Source organism: Diceros bicornis, chromosome 18, assembly GCF_020826845.1.
Source record: "Diceros bicornis minor isolate mBicDic1 chromosome 18, mDicBic1.mat.cur, whole genome shotgun sequence".
In the NCBI taxonomy this organism is placed as follows: domain Eukaryota; kingdom Metazoa; phylum Chordata; class Mammalia; order Perissodactyla; family Rhinocerotidae; genus Diceros; species Diceros bicornis.
Window position 1 is genome coordinate 15,721,134 of NC_080757.1, and position 22,141 is coordinate 15,743,274.

At 41.0% G+C, this 22,141-nt stretch overlaps 1 protein-coding gene and 1 non-coding gene across 5 annotated transcripts in view; one reads left to right on the top strand and one right to left on the bottom strand.

The window, feature by feature from the left end:
* Positions 1–22,141, top strand: part of SMG6 (SMG6 nonsense mediated mRNA decay factor) — a 205,440-nt gene that overhangs the window by 155,988 nt on the left and 27,311 nt on the right. The window lies entirely within an intron of this gene.
* Positions 2,532–2,638, bottom strand: LOC131418024 (U6 spliceosomal RNA). The gene has a single exon (XR_009222820.1). It is a non-coding gene; the product is annotated as a U6 spliceosomal RNA (small nuclear RNA).

The window sequence follows — 22,141 nt, forward strand, 5'->3', positions numbered from 1 at the left end:
GTTTGTGTAATATTGGTATTAAGTCTTCCTTATATATTTGATAGAATTTACTGGTAAAACCATCTTGGCCTAGGGTTTCTGTGGGAAACTTTTTGATAATGAATTCAATTTATTTAATATGTGTAGTTATTCGTATTTTCTATTTTATCTTGTATCTATGTGGATAAACTGTAGCTTTTAGGAATTTGTTCATTTTGTCTAAGTTGTCCAACTTTGTTGACACAAAAAAGCTTGTTCATAATAATTCCTTACTATCATTTTGATATCTGTAGGATTTCTAGTGACGTATGGATTATTTAGAAGTGTGTTTAATTTCCACATATTTGGGATATTTGGATATCTTATTGTTATAGATTCCTGATTTAATTCCATTGTGATCAGGGAGCATATTCTGCATTATTTCAGTCCTTTTAAATGTATTGAGATATGGCTTACCACATGTCTATCTTGAAGAACAGACTGTATGTACTGGAAAAGAATGTAGTGGTTGGGTGTAGCATTTTATAAATATCTGTTAGGTTAAAGTGATTGATAGTGTTATTCAGGTCCTTTATGTCTTTACTAATATTTTGTCTAGGAACTTACTTGGTCATACTGGAAGCAGAATTCCTGCACTGGCTAACTTAGGAATTTGTACACATTTGTGTTAGCGCTGTTTCTATGACTTAGAGTTTTGGGACCTCTGCTTTTTGGATCCATGACACGTTCTTTTGAATATCCTTAAGGATGGCAAATCTTTAAACTTTAAGGCTAGCTTTGATTTTTTTTTTTTTTAATAGCCAGAACAACACTTGGGGTCAAGAACAGTAAATATATTTTCCAGTGAACAATAAATACAGAGAGCAAGTTGTTATTCCTTTTTAAGGTCAAAAATAACATGAGTTTTTGAAATAATAAGAACTACCACTATAACTAATAAACTGATTTTGAAAATGTTTAAAAGAGGAATTCTCAGGCACTTTTGAGCATTGACATTTGTATATCTTAGTGAATTACCTTCTCCTGTTCTTTGCCCATTTTTTATTGAAATATTTTTCACTTATTATTTTTTGAAAAGGCCTTTCTAGCAAGAGTTGTAACCCTTTTTCAATCATTTATGTTGAAAATATTTTGTACAGTTGTCACTTACCCTCCATTATCTACAGAATTTTCTGAAATGCAGAGATTTAAAATTTTGTGTAGTTGAATCTTTCCATTTTCCCTTTATGAAATTTGTTTTTAGGCTTAGAAAAGTCTTCCTAACATCAAATCAGATGAATAATCATTTTCTCATTATTTTACTTTTTGACAAATATATATATATATATATTTTTTTTTTTGTGAGGAAGATCAGCCCTGAGCTAACATCCATGCTAATCCTCCTCTTTTTGCTGAGGAAGACCCGCTCTGAGCTAACATCTATTGCCAATCCTCCTCCTTTTTTTCCCCAAAGCCCTAGTAGATAGTTGTATTTCATAGTTGCACATCCTTCTAGTTGCTGTACGTGGGACACGGCCTCAGCATGGCTGGAGAAGCGGTGCATCGGTGCGCGCCCAGGATCCGAACCTGGGCCGCCAGTAGCGGAGCGCGCTCACTTAACCGCTAAGCCACCAGGCCGGCCCCGACAAATATTATTATTAAAACTTTTTTTTTTTGGTAGGAAGATTGGACCTAAGCTAACGCCTGTTGCCAATCTTCCTCTTTTTGCTGAGGAAGATTGGCCCTGAGCTAACATCTGTGCCCATCTTCCTCTATTTTGTATGCAGGACGCCTCCACAGCATGGTTTGATGAGCAGCATGTTCATCAAATCCCAGGTTTGTCCGCACCTTGGATTCGAACCTGCAAACCCCGGGCCACCAAAGCAGAGCACGCAAACTTAACCACTATGCCACCGGGCTGGCCCCTTATTAAAACTTTTATCTGGTATTTATTTTGCTGAATGAGATGAGGTAAAGATTTAACTTAATTTTTTCAAAATAGTTTACAAATGGTCGTAGCATTATTTATTGAATAATTTATTCTGCCCCTATTTAACTAAAAGCTAACTTTATCATATACTAGATATATGTGTACACTATACTAGAATCTAGTATAGATAGATACAGATGCATACTAGCCTCTGTTTCTGGGCTTTTAATTTTTTTATGTTTGTCTATTCTTGGAACATAATTTTACTGTTTTAGTTACTGTAGCTTTATAATGTTTTAATACCAGTGATGTGAGTTTACACGTACCCCTTTATTGTATTGCAATATATCTGTGACTTTTCTCACCTACTTGTACTTTCTGCAAACTTCAGAATAATTTTAAGTCCCTTTAACTCCCCCTCTCCCCCAAAAAAATTCTCATGGTATGTTTTAAATTGAGGTATAATTGACATATAACATATTGGTTTCAGGTGTTATAATATAATGATTTGATATATGTATATATTGCAAAATGATCACAATAGGTCTAATTAACATTCATCACCACACATAGTTACAAATTTTTTTTCTTGGGATGAGAACTTTTAAGATCTACTCTCTTAGCAACTTTCAAATATACAGTAAAAAATACGGGGTGCTTCATGAATTTGCGTGTCATCCTTGCGCAGGGACCACGCTAATCTTCTCTGTATTGTTCCAATTTTAGTATATGTGCTGCTGAAGCAAGCACTCCTTATGGTATTTTGATTGGAATTGCACTCACTTTAAAAATTTCTTTGAAGGGCTGGCCTGGTGGCGTAGCAGTTAAGTGCATGCACTCCACTTTGGTGGCCCGGGGTTCACGGGTTCGGATCCTGGGTGCACACCGACGCACTGCTTGTCAAGCCATGCTGTGGCAGGCATCCCCCGTATAAAGTAGAGGAAGATGGGTGTGGATGTTAGCTCAGGGCCAATCTTCCTCAGCAAAAAGAGGAGGATCGATAGCAGATGTTAGCTCAGGGCTAATCGTCCTCACACACACACAAAAAATTTCTGTGAAAAAATTTTGACATTGTTATAAGATTTTCCTATTAGAACAAAGAATTCTCTGCATATCAGTTCTTTTTTTATCTCTCACATTTTTTTCCTTAATTTTTTTGCTATAATGAATGGGATATTTTTCCATTACACCTTCTAAATAGTACTTGGGAAAAGCTAACTTATTTATATCCAACCATCACATCAAACTCTCTTATTAATTTTATTTTTTTTAGCTGATCACTTTGGATTTTCAAAGTATATTTACCTCAAATAATAACAATATTATCTCTTTTTAGTCCTATTTTCTGATTTCTACCTCATTGCCTTGACTGCAACTTTTAGAAGTGTTAAATAATATGCTGATAGTCAGAATTATTTTCTTGTTTTTTATTTTAATAGGTATACTTTAGTATTTTGACATTTGCACAATGTTTCTTTTGTTTTAAAAGACATAGTACTTAGCATATTAAGGAAGTGTCTTTCTATTTTTAATTTACTGAGTCTTTACTCAGAAAGTTTGCTGAAGTTTCATCTATTAAAATAATCAGTTATTTCTTTTTTTTATTTATATGATGTGTTAATATATTTCCTAAACTTGATCTTTTCTTACTGAGATAAACCCTATTTGGACTCAGTATTTTAATAAACTGCTAAATTTGATTTGCTGTTATTTTGCTTAGGATATTTACATCCATTTTCATAGTGGGCCTAGCTGCTCTTTTCTGTCTTTGCTATTTTTTCTTTGGATATTTGAGTATTAGAGTGTGCTGACTTTATAAAAACAAATGGGAAGCAGCCTCTCTATTTCTGTGACCTGGAAAGTGTATATTACTTGCAGAGTCATTCTTGACTCTTTCTCTCATACTCTGCCTTCAGTCTCTCAGCAGTCCTGTCACTCTACCTTTGAAATATATACAGAATCCAGCCATTTACCCATTTCCACTATCACCACCCTAGTCCAGTACGTTACTTGCTCTTGCTTCGACTGTTACAATAGGCTTGTGATGATCTTTGCCCCGCTTCAATCTAGTCTCAGCACAGCAGCCAGAGTCATCTAAGATGTAAGTTGGATTACTTGACACCATTGCTCCAAGCCCCTCCAGAGGATTCCTGTCTCACTCAGAAAAAAATCAAGCCCTGAGCAGAGCTTACTTCCTTTCTGACCTCATCCCCTACCACTGTTCCTCTGCACTTATTCTTCACTGGCCAAACTGGCCTACTCATTCTTTAGTCATGCCAAACAGCTCATGACTCTGGGCATTTGCACTTCTCTTCTGCCACATTCACTATTACTCCACTGCACAGTTTACTCTTTAATGCCCTTCAGATCCCTATTCAGGAGTCAACCTTATCAGACAGTTCTTTACCCCTGATCTATAGAAATGACCACTCTACCCCAGGTACCCTCTGTCCCCTTTCTGGACTTTATTTTTCTTCTTAGTACTTACCATCACCTGACAGTTGGTTTTTGTTTTTGCTTTGCTTATTTATTGTCCCCCACTATAATGTAAAAACTTTGTTTTTATTTACTGTATTAATCCCCAGTGCTTAGAACAGTTTTTGGAGAATAGACCTCCTCCTCGTACCACTAATAAATATTTATTGACTGGATACGTGAATGACTGAAGGAACTTACCTATAAAGGCATCTCAGCCAATAGTAGTTTCGGAAAGAAAACCTTTGACGCCTCCTTTTTCTATTTCTTCCTGTATTATTGGTCTTCTCTGGTTTTTAGTTCTTGTGTCAAATTTTTTGGCAGAATTATTGAGATATAACAAACACATATAACAAATAATTCACCAATGTTAAGTGTTCAATTGGTTGAGTTTTGACAAAAATATACAGTAGTGTAAACACCACCACAATCATAGTATGGAACATCTCCATCACTTCTTCTGTTAATTTTGTTATATTATCCAGAAAATCATTCATTTCTCTAAAACCTTCACATTTTTTAATCTCTTAAATAACTAAAAATTAAGGATATATTATTATGTCCACTTTCCATTCCTAATTTTATTTGTATATTCTCTGATTTCTTTCTTAAATTAGTTAGCAATATACATTTTTTAGTTTTCAAAAACTAGCTCTTATATTTGTCTTATAATTTTTTAATTTTAATTTTTATCTTTATTTTCTTTTATTTTTCTTAGACTTGTTTTGTTCTTCTAATTCTGTTGAATCTTCTGTGTTCATTTGTTTTTGATTAGTTTGCTTAAAAGCTTTATGGCTTTCAATATGCCATTACTAATACTTTGGCCACATTCTAATCCACTTTGATGTTTTTCTCTTTCATTCTAAAGTTATTTGGGAGAGTTTTGTTTTCTTAAAGGGATTTCTTACACTTTTGTTATTAATCTCTACTTTGGGATACTTTTAAAAAATTTCTATGACCTAATACTTAACCCTTTTTTTAAAAAGTTTTGTGGATTTTGAGAAGAATGTATTTTTGTAGCATACAAAATTCAACATATAGCTATTGAATCATCATTATTAATTACACTATTCTAATTGTCTGTATTATTTTTACCTGCTTGGTATGTTAAAAAGTGAAAGTGGTATTAGTCTGCCACTACAATTGTGTTTTTGTCAGTTTCTTCTTGTATTTCGAAGGTTTTTGCTTTCTGTTATTTTCATTTCAATTCATTCTTGTATTGAATCACACTTCGGTTTTTTTGTTTTGTTTTGGTGTTTTTTTGCCTATTCCCCCACCACCACCTTTTAATTAAATCTCATTGTTTTAGATGTGTCTCTTCTAAACTGTATTTACACATTGCATTTTTTAAAAAATTTTTATTGAGGTGAAATTCATATAACGTATAAAATTAACCATTTAAAGTGAACGATTCAGTGGCATTTAGAACTTTCACAATGTTGTGCAACCACCACCTCTATACTCTTTGTATTTTAATTCTACTCATTTGTCTTTAATTTTTATTTTTTTTTATTTTTTTATTTTTTTAATAATTTTATTTATTTATTTTTCCCCCAAAGCCCCAGTAGATAGTTGTATGTCGTAGTTGCACATCCTTCTAGTTGCTGTATGTGGGACGCGGCCCCAGCATGGCCGGAGAAGCGGTGCGTCGGTGCGTACCCGGGATCCGAACCCGGGCCGCCAGCAGCGGAGTGCGCACACTTAACCGCTAAGCCACGGGGCCGGCCCTGTCTTTAATTTTTAAAATAAAATACTTTAAATTATTTTTCTCTGCTTATCAGATAGAAGAATTAAACAGGATAGAACAGTCTCTCATTTTAGTTAGGATTATGTTCAGCTACAAGAAACAGAAAATCCCAAAATAACAATAACTTAAATAAGATAGAAATAGATTTCCCTCCCAAATGGAAGAAGTCCAAAGGTTTTCTAGTTTGGCACTTCGTGGTGTCATGGACTGAAGTTCTTCCTGTTCTGTTGCTCTGCTGTACATGTCTTTCATTTCCAAGGACCCCTCAAAGTCTAAGATGGCTATTGGAAAGCCAGCTATTTCATCTGCATACAAGCCTGTGGGCAGTAGAAACAGTTAAAGAAGGAATGCAATTTTTAAAAAATTTTTAGGGCCGGCCCCGTGGCTTAGCGGTTGGGTGCGCGTGCTCCGCTGCTGGCAGCCCCGGTTCAGATCCCGGGCGCGCACCGACGCACTGCTTCTCTGGCCACGCTGAGGCAGCGTCCCACATACAGCAACTAGAAGGATGTGCAGCTGTGACATACAACTATCTACTGGGGCTTTGGGGGGAAAATAAATAAATAAATAAAATCTGTATTAAAAAAAAAATTTTTTTTAAAGACACCTCTACCTTTAAGGACCTATCCTGGGAGTTCATGCACACTTTTGCCTACATTCTATGGGCCAGAACTGAGTCACATGGCCAAACCTAGCTGCAGTGTAGACTGGGAAATATTTTTATTCTAGGCAGCCATTTGCACAGCTAAAAAATTAAAGTTCTTACAGAAGAAGAGAAAGAGAACAGATAATGGGAAACAGCTAGCAGTTTCTGCCGCACCTCCCATGCGTAAATGTGGGACTTCCTACTTCCTCCTTCTCTCACCACTCCTCCAATTTCTTTGTTTTTATAGATATCAGTGAGAATTTAGATAATAGTAGCTATTTATTAAAGGCTTACAATGTGCCAGTATTTAATCTTCACAACCCTACCTGGGGTAAGTACTGTTATTACCCCCATTTTACAGATAAAGAAATTGAGACCCAGAAAGATTAAGCACTTTACCTAAGGTCACACATCCAGTAATTCAAACCCGTGCTGTAGTGTTCAGATTAACCATTATACACTGTCAATCCTGTTATCATTAAATACATCGTGTATCATTTTTTTGAAGAATAATTTTTGACTGTTTCAGAATCCTATTAACACCACTTATATAGAATTAAATACCTTGTACTCTTTTTGCTTTTTGCCATTTGTTTTTTAATACAATTTATCTATTTTTATTCTTGGGTTTTGTTTTTTGTTGATTTTTTGTTTTTTACTTTTTACTGTTGAAATTTTCAAACATACAAGAAAAAGTAGAGACTAATATAATGAATCACTGTGTAGCTTGAACAGTTATCAACATTTTGCCAATATTTTTTTTCAATCATTCTCCTTGTCCTCCTCCCAAATTTTTGTTCTTGAAGGTTTTAAATCAAATCCCATTCATCATACTGAAAATACTACAGAGATATCTCTAACTTGTAAGGCTTTTTTCTCTAGCATAATCTTAATAACATTATTATACATATCAAAGTTAATAATTTGTAATATCATATAGTCCATTTTCAAATTCTCCAAATTATCTCAAAAATGCCGTTTCTCAATGGGTTCATCTGAATTAAGATCTGAGCATGCGCCATACTTTGTATGTGGTTGATATGTTTCTTACGGCTCTTTGAATGTATAACAGTATATCGGGCAGTCTATACTTGCTCATATTGAGAGCTTAGTTGAGTCTCTGTTAAGATTTTCAGGTGCAGGTAAAGGGAAAAGAGAAACATGATTTACACTGCTGGTGTTAAACTCTCCTAGAGGAGTGTAGAAAGGAAACTATAGCTAGAGATAGTCATGGCAAGGAGCTAAATCCTCTGTTTGCTGTAGTAGACCAAGTTTCTCAACTTAGTGTTCTTATTCTAGGGTTTTTGCCACTTTTGGATGCCAGCCTCAGCTTAGTCTTTCTTCTGCCTCATGTGGCCACCTGCACCAACTGTAAGCCAGCAACTGCTAAGTTTCTTCTGACACCCTGGTGGGATCCACTCGTGCCCTTCCAAGCGTACCACAGCTCACCTTGGCACTTGTCTTAGTTGCTCCAAGATAAAGGCATTGGTAGGGTACTGCTGCTAAGGTCTCATCTCCATGCTTATCAAGCAGGCAAAAGTTGAACATCAGTTGTCCTTTTCCTCATTCCAGTCCCATCTGCAGTTTGTCTTGCAGAAAATTCCTCATAGTTTCTGGTGTGTGGTTGCCTGGTACTGATATATGCTTTCTTAACTTTTTCCTCCAGTCGTTTCAGTGGAAAACTGGAAGGGTGGACAAAATAGCTAAAAGCATGTACTTAAAGCCATTCCAATTACAAGTCAGTACTAATTTTTTAAAAATTAGTTTCTAGCCTTCCAAGTTGAATACTTTGAAAGTCATTGTTCATTTTATTAAGGTGAGTGTTGTTCCTAAAATGTGCTTGCATGGATTTATATGTGTGTGACTTGTTACTTCATAACAAGTAACTCTGCTACTCTCCTGTAAAACTCAGGAAGGAACAATCCAGTGATTCATGTAGATGCCCCTTAAGTCTTTCTGTGTTGAGGTCTCAACACTGCAGCTTGGTATCTCCTCCACCTAAATATGAGTAGAACCATAGCCCCAAGGCTCAGTAAGCTGCACTGAGAAAGAGGAAGACAATGCCAGACAGCCAGAATGGGGTAGGAGTGGTTGTTTTGAAACTCATGAGTTTCAGATGATCTGCCTGTATGCCTTTATTTGATAAAAATGCCACATGGCTCTCTTGCCAGCTGGATAAGAAAAACTGACCCTGAGGTTAGGGATGACCCAGAAGTTTGTGCCTTGTGGGGCCAGAACCCTTTTTCAAGCTAGCTTATTGAAGACCCAGCTGGGGAGCAGGGACTGTTTCCTATATTCTTTGTAACTCTAGTGTTGGTTATAATTCTCAGGAATTAGTAAATAAATAAGAGTACACATTTAGAAGTTTGGGGCTCATTGCACCTGGCTTTTTTTGTTTATTTGTTTTGCTTTTTAATGTAGCTATAGTATGTAGATTTACTAAGTTTTATACTTTATTCCCTAGTGGAAAAAACACAGAAATTTTTAATTTTTACATTGTAATTCAAATATAAGAACTTGGAACAGACCCTTTAGTGATATTTTTTGAAGAGGAAAGCAGTAGTAGGAAATTTAACTGGGAAGACCATAAGCTTCAATTGTAAAGATATCTCCTTTCTCCAAGAATTAGGCCTGATCAGGGTTCAGACCCACTAATATGGAGTGGAAGGGAATAAATCACAACTAACAACCTTGGCACTTCTATAAGAAATTTAAATAACAGACAGACATATAGAGATTCGTAAATATGTACTTGGTGCCAGCTAAACCACAAAGAAGATACTGCATTTGTGGTCCAGGGAAGTTAAATATTTGTGGTCAACTTAAAATTCAACATAAAACTCGCATCTGTAGTGGAAACTATCCAGCAACTGCACAGAGGGTGTGCAAGCTGCATAAACTCTCAGAGGCCTCTCCTCTCACCTGGCTGGGCTAGCAGAGCCTCTTCTCCTTCCTTCACACTACACAGCTGGCAAGCCCTTCTAGGAGAGAAGGGGCTCCCTGGCTCCAGTTACCTACCCAAGAAGCCCTCTCTAAAGTCTTCTCTGCTTTGCAGTTCACCCCTTTAGTCTGATCAAATGGCACTTTATCCAGGAGCCTTTCCCTGTCCTTCTTACATAAAATAGCAATACTCTCCCCCACCCTGTTACTCTCTGCCCCTCTTACCCTACCTTATTTTTTCATAGTACTTCCCACTCCTTGCCCTCTATTTATTTGTTATTTGTTTCTCAGTCCCAGAAGAAAGTTAAGCTCCATGACAGCAGGAACATTGTTTTATTGACTGCTGTGTTCCTAGTATATTGAATAAAGCCTGCCACACATAGCAGGTGCTTAATAAATATTTATTGAATGAATTCAGTGGAATACCTTAAAATGTTTTGGGAAGTACAGTCTGGGAAGCAAAGAGTTACACCCTGCCCCCTGGAATTAGGGTACTGTTACATAGTAGAACCTCAGGCAGCAAGATCAGCCTGAAATACCTCAAATATCCTACTTTCTGTTCGGTGGTAGCATATGGTCGCTGGCAGGGAGACTGGCACTTGCAGACAATGCCTAAACCTTCAGATGTACAAGGCGCCTCTTGCTATAACACTTGGGTTACACATAGAGATGGAATTAACACAGTTTAATTTTCACAGTAGAACAATGTTGCAATGTTTGTTTCTGGCCTTCACATTTGTTGAAGACCCTCCTGATGTCAGTTGCCCTGGTGTGGGAGCTCTTTCTGGGCAGCACACAGAGCGGAGCACCCACATATACTTTTCACATTCTTTTTTGACATGTAAATATAGTCCCTCTTGCCCAGCCTTTTGTCGTTTGAGACCCTGCCTGGTTGAGAGGTCTGTGGTTGCTGACCACTCCCAGGCCTGTTGGACTTGATGATGGCTGATGGACTTGACTGATGAACAGGGTTTTTCTCCTATCTGCTTTTCTTTGCTGCCTTTGCTAGGTCTTTCAGTCCTCCTAACACAGAGAAATTCTGTTGCAATCAACACATTAGGTTTTCTGGATCTGTTCCAGAACCTTATTGTTGATGATCTCTAACATTTGGTATGAAATGTGCTTCATAAATGATGTTGATGATCTCTAAGACATGCTGTTAAGTTAAAAAAAAAAAAAAAGGCAAAGTGCATCACCATTTATATAAATATATTTATAAAAGGTACAGGGAGAGCCCATAGTGAATCATATGTGGCAGCATATGCATAAACATCTCTGAAGGACACCAGAAACTGGCAACAGGGCTGGGAAACAGAGGGTCTAGAAACCCGAGGTGGGAGGATTTTTGTTTTTAAAATCCAGCCTTTTGTACTGTTTGTCTGTCTGTCTGTATCATATGCCATGTGTTTAAACAACACATTGCTAAGCAGCTTCAGTTTGGCCTGATGCTTGAAGCCAAGGTGCCACCATATCTTCAGTGCTTCCTAGAAGGGATGCTCTCATTGAACTTCTTTTTTACTTTGTCAGCAGCAAGAGTGGCTTTAGCCTAAATAACAGAATTCAGTGACAACTTTCACTCTGTGTTGTCAATTTTAAAAAGTTTAGGCTGTATGTAGGCTTCCCTAGTACAGGCTGGTACAGAAATTTTGTCTCTCTTTCTGTCTTATCAGTATGAAGCACTGAAACTATACTTCAAAGTAATTTATATGGGCCGGCCCCGTGGCCTAGCGGTTAAGTGCGCGCGCTCCGCTGCTGGCGGCCCGGGGTTCGCATCCCGGGAGCGCACCGACGCACCGCTTCTCCGGCCATGCTGAGGCCGCGTCCCACATACAGCAACTAGAAGGATGTGCAGCTATGACATACAACTACCTACTGGGGCTTTAAGGGGAAAAAAATAAATAAATAAAATCTTAAAAAAAAAAAAGTAATTTATAATTGTTTGCATGTCTTTCTATGTATGTGCTTCAGAAGTAGAGTAGGCAGCATTCATAATTACTGGCTTGCTGTCTCTAAGCCTGTTCTTAGTCTAATGACTTGGAAAGATTAAGTGAAGAATCATAAATATATTCTAACAGCAGCTTTTTGGTCTCTTTTTCAAATCCTGTGAGAATATACTGCATAGACTTGGTGATCAGGAATGGATCAGATGAGATACCATCAACTCTAATGCCATTTTGCCAGAAAAATACCTCCCTCTCATCTAGATAAAAGTCATAGTCTTCATTATGCTCTGTTCTGGTCATAAGAAAACTCCATGTAAGTTATTTGTTTTGTCTGGGCTTGAATTTACTCTCTGTAAAATGGGGATGACAGTAGTCCCCTTCGTAAGATTTCAGTAAGGATTAAATGAGTGAAAATACCTAGATTTTAAAAATAAAAGTCTCTCTCAATATATGTGTTATTCACAGTGAGTGGAGGGGACGGTTAAGAAGACTCCAAAGAAACGACCAGTGACAATCCAGTCCTACGCTAGATTCCCATATATCTTCCCAGATCATCCTACAGTTTCTGTTGCTGTTTTCTGTAATTGACAGGGATTCCCTCAGATCCCCCACCATCTCCATTGTCTACCCTTTCAGCTGTTGCTATTATCTTGTGGCTTTGAGTGTAGAAAACTTGTTAGATTGACATTTTAGGCTTAGATTCAGGCCCAGCAAGAAATTAGGCAGGATTCAGATAGTTTTTCAGAAGGCAAGGCAGGTGTACTTAAAGTTATATTATCCTAGGATTCTCCTGTAATGGGAACTCTCAAGTGAGGGTTTGTGGGCCCTTGAAAGAGAACAGCAAAGCACCACTTTGGAAATAAAATCATGCTGTCCTGGGCATTCCAGCACTTCCAATGCTGGCCTCCTTTCGGTACCATTCCTTTCTGCAGTCCCACCCCACCCTCAGCCCTGGCGTATAATCCCACAAACATGCCACCTGCCTTCTGTCTCTCTCTGGCCTCATCCTTTGGCTGCTCAGTTTATTTTTTCCACATCCTCACTCTCTTCCAGTTCCAAGCTAAATAACCCTCACAGATGGCTTGTTCCATCAGAGCTGTTTAAGAACACAGGACAGTGAACTGGGGTCCTGAAGGAGCTGCCAAAGCCTGAGGCTGCCCTTCTTACAGAGGCCCAACACAAGTTTGTCATCAGCTCCCTAGAAGTCCACGGACAGTGAGCAGAAAGGCTGGCAGGTTGGGTGGTGGAATGTCTCTTTAACACTCTAATCCTCTCGCAGCTAGCAACTAGTTCTCACTTAGATTTACAAGTCAGAACCTGGAGCCGGATACATTGCATACTCCATTTTCCACAGAAGACAGAGCACTTTGTAGTTGGCGCTTCTCCCCCACTTTTTTATAGCATGGAAACCCAACAGGAAATGGCACTCCCATTTGTGTTTTGGATCGTGGTTTGAGTCCTTATTGAACCTCTTTGTGAACTCCTAGAGAGGTCTAGATCCCTGCCCTGCCTGACCTGAAGGGCAGTATTCCCAGCTGTCAGCACATCCTTGGGAAGAGGGTGAACTTCAGACGCCTATTAGAAATCCTGCAGATGAGAGAAGACCCAGAATTTCACTCTTTCTTTCCTGTCAGCAAGGACATGTAAGTTTCCTGTCTGCCTTGTCATCAGCTTTGGAACACTTTTCTCTTACATCCCCCCCATGTATGCATGGGTCTGAAAGCTTCTGCCCCCATTCATTGTCCCAGCACCCTCCTTCCCTCTGTCATAATCAGATGGGTCTGATTAATTTTGCCCTCATGACAAGATGGCCTTTTCCTTGTCCTCACAGTTATTCTTGTGAGACTTAAAGACCTCTCTGGTCATGGTCTCCTTCTGTTTCTCTTCCTTCTCTCTCTTCCGTCTCTAACTATAGCCTTTGTAAATAGATTCCTCTGAGGTCACTGAGGATGGGCAGTATGTGCCATTTGCCACTATAGGAATCTCTTTTCCCTAAGTAAGCAGAGTTCCCTTGAGAAACCCTCCTCCCTTCCTCCATTAAAAGCCATGTGGGCAGCTTATCTACTTGAACTCGGGCATAACGGGGCAGGGAACAAAGGCATGTGTGGAGTGGTCTGGCCAGACAAAGGGAAGTTAACTCTCAGCCAGACAGAGCGGACAGTTGAAGAAGCTTCCCCTGGAAAGAACAAAGAAGAGAAGGAAAGAGAAAATTCTGTGGCAGGAAAGTGCTCTCTGAGAACTCAGTCAGAAATCAGCATCTCCTCCCTAAGCTTGGTCTTTCTACTTAGAAGTAAGCTATTGTTCTTTCTCTTCTCCTCCTTCATATCTTGCTCCAAGATCAAGAGTTGCCAGATGAACAGCACATCCTGTTGCTTGCACAGTAAAAGTTTCTTGAATTGGTGAATTTGTGGAATTCACAGGTGGAAAGGGAGAGCTTTGATTTACTTTGTCTTGTCCACATGCTCTCTAATGGACTTTCCTCTTTACAGTACATCCAGAGTTCAAGACTGTGTAATGCAGAGAACTTTCTGGGGACACTCATATATAGATCTTAACTTGGCATCCAGCGGTGGCTAGTTTCCCATATTCATTCAGCTCATCAACTGATCAGCTGAGGTCTTGCCCATACTGTGTCCAGGGAAGTGAAGTGAATTGGAATGATAGAACTCCTCTTAGGGCAGGTACTCTGAGAAACTTTTAATTTCAGTATCTCTGTTCTTGCCTTAGCTTAGCCAAGCACCCATTTGGTTTGTGTTCATCTAAATGCAAATTCATCAGAACTGTTTATTTTTTCCCAGGGGCAAGCCTTTGGGCTGCTGGTGGGGGAGGGATGTGACCTTTAGTGAAAAGGACTTGAAGTAGGTCCCTTTCTCCAAAAGTACCATCACCTTCCTAAGAGGCTACCAAAGGATAATGGACTGAGCACAGACTTGGGAGTAAGACAGATCTGGGTTTAAATCCCAGCTTCACCACTTACTAGAAGTTTGTTTCCTCTGAGCTCGAGTTTCCTCTTCCTCTTTCTATCTCACAGGATTACTGTGATAATCAAATGAAATAACATAATGCCTAGCAACCATCAGTCACCCCTTCATCTCCACCACAGCTTTCCCAGTAAAATGGGATATTTCAGGCACCGAGAAGCTGTGACCATTGAAAACTGCAGAGGAAGTAAAATGCTGACTTGTTCTACTTGCCCCTACCCTGAACCTCCTTAATGGGCTTCTTGCGTGCTCATGAGTTTTTGTTTCTAGAACATGCCCTGCCCTGAGTTTGTTGAGTATTCTTTTTCACTTGTGAGGACTTCTTTCATGATCAATACCCAGGGGCTTTAGAATGTCTGGGTGGTGGTCCTCCTAGAAGGCAAGCCTGTTTCCTGTGTGCTGCCATAGAGGTGTTGCCGGCAGACTGATCTCCAGAGACCATTCCTTACCTCTTTGCACCTTGGCTTTTCTTAAAGGGCCCTTCCTGGCTTCATATCTGGTGAGAAGTTAGCCAGAAAGCTTGTCCTCAGCCTCCTATGGGATTCACAGGTTTGGCTTGTACCCTCCGAGTGACCTGGAGGGAGCTACCAGTGGTCGGAGATGGCCATGGGAAAGAAACAGCTCACAAAAAGAGCACGGTGCATGAGCCAGCTGCTCCCCACTGCCTGCTGGAGCAAGCTCAGTGAGGCCGCTGACAAGAGTCTTCAGAACACTAAACAGGTGATTAAAACATCAGTATAAGTCTTTCCAAACCTCACAGAAAGCCAAAAACTTAGTTTGGACACCAACAGAAATTTTCCGCTCTGGAGCTTTATAAACTGGCCCGCTGTTTCTTCCTCTGCTCTGTGGCCAGAGGGGAGCTCTGTGCTAATGATTCCATAAAACCCTCCAAGTCTTCCGGAGTGGCTTATCATATGAGAAGAACCTATACCACCTTTTTCCATCAGGAGTTATCTCCAGCCCCTCACTGTTAGTTCAGATTCTGAATTGTGAGCCCTTCCATAAAGGCCAAGACCAGCTTTTGGCACTGTCCCCTGTGACAGAGCTGAGCTCCAGGATCAGGGTCAGGGGCAGAACTGTCTTTCCTCTCCTCCTTTCCAAGATGACTGCCCAGAATCATAGAAACCTTTAAGAATGGAAAAAGACCTTCAGAATCATCTGCATTTTGCAAAGAAGGTTAAGTAACTTGCCCAAGTTAGGAGAGCATGAAGTGAACTTTCCTCTAGACCCTACTTTCCCCAGACCTGTGGCATGTCAGCTGCCCGGGAGAAGTGCACCCTGCCCAGAAGGATTTCTTCATGAAATCAGCAACGAGAGACTGCCCCCTTTGAATTTCTGTACTAGATCAGATCTTTCCCCTTCTGAGGGTTGTGAAAGTTTCTGCCCAAAGCACAGGTAAATGGTCTGGATCCACTGAGAGCTGTGGGCAGTTAGAACACTGATTTAAGAGCAGAGGCACATTCCAGCTTCTCTACTTATTAGCTGCATAACCTTGAGCAAGTTACTTAACTTCAGTGTGCCCTTGATTTCCTCATCTGTAAAACTGAGATAATGACACTACCCACTTCACGGGTTTGTTGTGGGGACTGGATGAGTTGGTGCACGTAAAGCATCTGGCACAGTGCCTGCCGTGTAGCCGCCATTCACTAAGTGTTACTCGTAGCTGTCAAGGGTGAGTGAAGCACATAGCAGGCTTTGTTCTATGCCTTAGAAGGCCCAGTGGTGCTCTCCCAGGACGCAGCTCTAGTAGGTGGCAGGAAGATTGGACTCAGAAGTCATTGCATCTGGCTTCAGATCTCATTTAACTTACTTGAGTTTCAGTTTCTTCATCTCTGTTATTGTTAACTGAATGTAATAGTAACTGCTTCATAGGGTGCTGAGAATTTTCTAGATCCTAAAAGTGCCATGAAAAATATAAGGTATTATTTTTGCACCTTAGCTAACGTAGACTTGCATTTTGAAGAATTGACTAAAATTGTGACCTTCACCTATCCTTCCAGCATTTAAAGCAGTGATTCTTAAATTTCGGTGTTCATAAGTACCTGGAACACTTGTTTAAAGTGCACATTCCAGGGCTGGCCTGGTGGCATGGTGGTTAAAGTTCACACACTCAGCTTTGGCGGCCCAGGGTTCGCAGGTTCAGATCCCAGGCGCAGACCTACACACCATCAAGCCATGCTGTGGCGGTGTCCCACATACAAAATAGAGGAAGATTGGCACAGATGTTAGCTCAGGGCCAATCTTCCTCACCAAAATAAATAAATAAAGTGCACATTCCAAGGCCCTGTCCCCAGAAATACTAATTCATTTAGTCCAAAGTGGAGCCCAGCAATCTGCATTTTTAACAAGCTCACTATGTAATTCTGATGCAGGTGGTTTTAAAAAATGCTTTTTAGCGTTCAGAGGTGAAGAAAAGGGAACTAATATTTATTGAGTTTCTTCTATACCAGGCATTTTCCTTACTTATACCTTATCTCAAACTATGGATAGATTTTAGTTAGTTAGCTTTAGTTAACAAAGTTTATCTTGTCTCCAACTATGAGGCATTGCTACCTTTGAGATTCAGCACTCTAGGTGTAGGACCTGAAAATGCAACTTAAAGTGACCTCATACCTCAGCCCTAATCTCAGAGGATTTCTGTATACCATATTTTTAATTTGCTGTTTTGAAATATAGTTGTAATTTTTTCTCAGAGCATGACATCAGTGCTTTGAAGAACGTAAGTATCACCTCTTGCTGAGGTGCGTGGTACCTTGCCCTGCGGCAACAGCCTCCAGTTAAGGCAAGGTGAGCCGTGCCCAGAGCCTGGCTTCTTGTAGTATCTTATTTCAAATTAGAAACTCTTTAGGTGGTTTGTCAAAAGAGAGCACGTACCTAGCCCATATTGAGCCCAAACCTCCATGGGGAGCACCACCCAAAGCAGAAAGTATCATCTCTGAGTCTGTCCAGGGTGTCTGTGTTGCACAACATGAGGAGCATGATTCACATAGTATACAGTGTGGCTGGCACCCTCTACATGATCATGATGTCCTTTAGAATTGTCCTGAAGTCTTAAGGCTGCTATCTCCTCCTATGCTCAGTCATCCATGTTGTCCAGGCACCCATCGTGTACATTAGGTGCTGCAGATAGATTTTTCTTTAAATACGCAGACACACACACACGCACGCGCGCGCGCACACACACACACACACACACACGCCTACCCTCAAGAATCTTCTTTAGGAGAGAAAACAGGACAGAATAGTGGGAGAAAGATATTGAGAAGCATAAACAAATCAACAGATCAAATTTATGGATGTCATGAACTTGTGAGGGAATACATTCTCAGATGACAAATTTAGGATCCAAAGAGAACTTGATGATAGGCTACCATGAAAGAAGTTTAACACAATGAAATCAAATAAGAATAAATGTAAAATCCTACCTTGTCCATTAAGTTAGCTGCACATAGCAAGCGGTGTGCAGCAGGGTACTAAATAATAGAGTTTCTTACAGCATGGGGAGACCTCAGTGAAGGAATGTTATAAAAGGGAATAGTGAGTGGAGGGCTTGCACTCAGGGGGGAGATATTATTTAGCCACATATGTGAAAACAGTTTGGGGATTTGTTGATTAAAAGCTCACAATGTGTCATTAGTGCAAGGTGAACAACAAAACTAACACTGTTTTGGCCTGTTCGTAGAATTGAGGTATCCAGAATGGAACAAGGAAGAGATGTTCTGCCCTGTTCTCTGCTTCCACATCACATGTGGGCACTCACTCTAGGAGACACATTAGTCTTAGTGAAAGAATAAGCAGGATGTTGAGGAGACAGTTGAAGTGAGGAACAGTTGAAGGAAGTGGGACTGTTTAGCCTAGAGAAGGTATAACACAGCAGACTTCAAATAATTTGAGGCCAGTCAGGTAGAAGCAGAATTATAGTTTTTTTATGTGGCCCCAGAGAACAGAATTAGAAGCACTGGGAGGCAGATTTAGGCTTAAAAGGAATAGACATTTCTACCAATTAGAAAAGTCCAAAAATGGAATGGGTTCCCTAGCAGGAAACAAACTTTCTTGTAGATTCAAAACAGTTAACAGACCTCTCATAGAGCATGGTGGACTGGCCGTTAACAGGAAAAAAAATCTGTTACATAGGTAATAATAAAAATTACTTGTATGTTTCTTAAACATTAAGTAATGATGCTTTTAAAAGCTTCCCCATAGTCTTAAATCCTCTCCACCTGAAATCTTCAAGAAAGGGTTGGATCACTGGGAGATGATATAGAGGACGTTCTAGTGTGGCTCTGAATGATCAGTAACTCACTTTGTGGCATATAAGTTACACAGATGTTGAGGGCTGCTAATGAGGTCGGACATGAATGAAGTATAGGCCTAGCCCATAGGTGATAAAGGGCAACTGTGGACTTAGAAGAGGTTAGTATCAGGTTACTAGGGAATCCCTCTCTGGACCGAAAGTTCTGTGAAGTCAAGGACTGCATGTACCTTGTTCCCTCTTGTGTGCCCAGGATGTCTAGCATAGTCCCTGTCACATAGTACGGCCTTAGGAAAAATTTGTGGACAATGGGATAGCAGGCTGGACAAAGCCTTTTTGAAAAGAAAGACTTTTTATCAAATTTAAGGAAGGTGAGGGAATGGATTGCCTAAAGGTAAAGTCACTATAGGTTGGGGGAATAATCTGTAGAATTTCAGAGGTGTGAGAGGGAGCAAAGGGCATGCAGGGGAATATCGAAACAGGGTTGCCTGGGGCCTGGAGTTGAGGATTAGAGAATAATAGCAAGAAGTGAGAATGGTGATATACTGTGGGGAGGGGTGGGTGGTAGAGAGCTTGCACAGATCATGGAAAGCATTGAGAGAGATTGAGGTTTCATCTCACAGCAAGGCTGAGCCCGAGGGAGTTCTCCCTCCTGACTTCCTCAGGACCCTCAGCCTAAAAGGGATAAAGGAGCAGTGTACCAGGTCTCTCTACAAGGAGGGAAGAGGAATGAGAATTCTGCCCTCCTGAGTGCTGTAGGTAATGTGGGAAGAGGGGGGAGAATTTATTTTTCTCTTGAGACAGGGAGTCTTGGATGTACCTGATCCGAATGTGACACACCCCTCCCCGGAGCAGGGACTTTGCTTTGTTCTCTACTGAATCCTCAGGGTCTAGAACAGTACCTAGTGCACACAGTAGGCACTTAGTAAGTATTTGTTAAATTGAATGTTGACTAAATGTGTTGAATGTTGCAGATATCTCAGAAAGGGCATTCTCCCCCCAGATACATGAAATAAATAAAACTGGGAACAAATTTGGTGAAGGAGCCTGAACACAAACCTAAGAGGTGGCCTCCTGACACTAGCTGTCTAGAAAGCAAGTAGGAATGTGGCTCAGAGTGACTAGAGCCCAAGATACAGTGCTCCTGGCCCAGAACTAACTGGCAGTGTAGAAACAGACTGCGTGTGGATGTTTGCAGACTGAGACAGACGGGAGGACTTTCATCCCCAGGGGCTGAGCTTGTAGCCTCCCCTGCTGGTTCAGTAAGTGAGGGCCCCAGCGCCTGTGTTCCAGGTTTCAGACCAGCTGAAGCCAGCTAGACCTGAAAGGCTTGTGTTGGCAGTGCCAGTATCCGCCCCAACCTCTGCCAATGTGGGTGGCTGCTTTCAGAGCACTCTGCAGGGGAAGCGGATTGGACTGCAGCCCGAGCTACTGCTGCCTATAGTTTGCTCTCTGCAACACACTCACTGTTGAGAATGCACCTTGCTTGTGCAGCTGGAGCTCAGAGCTCTAGAAGAGAATTCTTTCCATAAGGGAACAGTTCAAGAAGAATATGCTGTGCTCTGCCCAGGAGAGCCCAAACTCCTATCTGGCGTTGTTGAGAATTCCAAGCTCAGGAAATTCAGGTGGGTAGAAAATGCCACATTGGGAATTTTTTCGACATTTCCCTTGTATTGAAAGACGTGGAGCAAGGATCCAGCTGGGTCTGGTTTAAGGAGGATACTATTAACAAAGGCAAAGCCACCACCCACACCCCAGTATGAAGGGACCAGATGGGCAAGGCAATTGTGATGTTTGCTACAGGATTTTATTTCTGATGTGTGCATTAGTGGCACGCTTGTCCTAAAGCCCAGGCCCTTGGGGCGTCTCTAAAGTCCTGTAGAATGCATGCCTATGGTTAGGTCCAGGAATCTTTTTGGAGAATAGAAAGAGGAACAGCTGGAGAGAGGCTGGGCCTTCCCTCCACCAAGTGGTCTGCCCAGCAGCCTGGATCCAGCACCTTAGCTCTGAATAAAACATTTCAGCAGCTTCAACAGCCAGGTGAGCATTCCAGGGCCTCTTCTCTCAGCCCTGGGCTGTGTGCCAGCCCCATGCTTCCTTCCTTACCTCTGAGTCTGGCTTCCACACATCTCAGTGATGTTAGGCAGAGTGCCCCTCCCACCTCTGAGCAGAGTGAGGCAGCAAGGAAGAAAAAAAAATAACAGCCACTCATTTATTGAGCGCTTACTGGGCTCAGGCACCTTGCTAAATATTTGCATTGCATTGATAGGCATTATCTCTTTTAAACCCCACAAACAACTTGAGCAGAGGCTCAGAGATGTTAAGTAACTTGTCTAAGGACACACAGCTAGGAAGTGGCAGTTAAGACTTGAACTCAGGTTTCTCCGACTATGAAGCCCAGGCTCTTGACCAACCCCCTGTATTGCTTCGACTTGTCTCTTCTCAGAATGGACCAGTTTTTCCTGCTGTACTTACATTCCCACTGCCAGTGTATGCTCTACAACTCCTCTGTTCTCCCGACTCTCCCTCCAGTGTGAAGTGTGAACGTAGTCTCCCTCTCAGTAGCCAAGTACATGTACCTTTTAGAATCTTCAATAAAACTATTGGAATAGTTTTATTCTCCACACGCATACACCCCAGCCCAGTCTTCCCACTGAACCCTTTGCCAGTTCCCGCCTACCCCTCTCTAGGAGATTTAAGGCCAGCGCGTGCATATGCACACACAGTGGATATGGGTGGGGCAAGCAGGCTGCCATACCACTCTGAACGGGCGTCTGTGCTTTGCCAGCTGATTGGTAATGGCCCACGTTGCCTCCACTAAGAAGAAAACACAGCTCTTTGGACCAGACACGTGGAATGGTGTGGCTGCTATGGTTTGGCCAGTGATGTTAGCATTTCATCTTGTGACCCATTGACCCCTCAGCTAGCACAGACCAACCATAGGACCAGGGAGGGCTGGGTCTGGACATTTGGATCAAAAGTGACTGAGGGAGAAGCCTTTGCTTAGCTGCCTTGCATAGAAATGAGGACCTGCTGCATCAGGGGTAGGGAGAGAGTGAAATGCTGACTGAGTTGATCCCCTTGGACAGTATGCCCAGGGGTTGTCAGGATATGCATCTGGAACAAAGACCCATGCCTTTTCTCCCTCAGTCCCCTTTGTCATTCAGTTCTTCCTTTCTCTCCCCTCTGACACATGACCCTCTCTCTCAATTCAATACCAGTTTGTTCTTATTCAGATAGGCTGCGAATGTCTGTCTCTCCATCATAAGCTA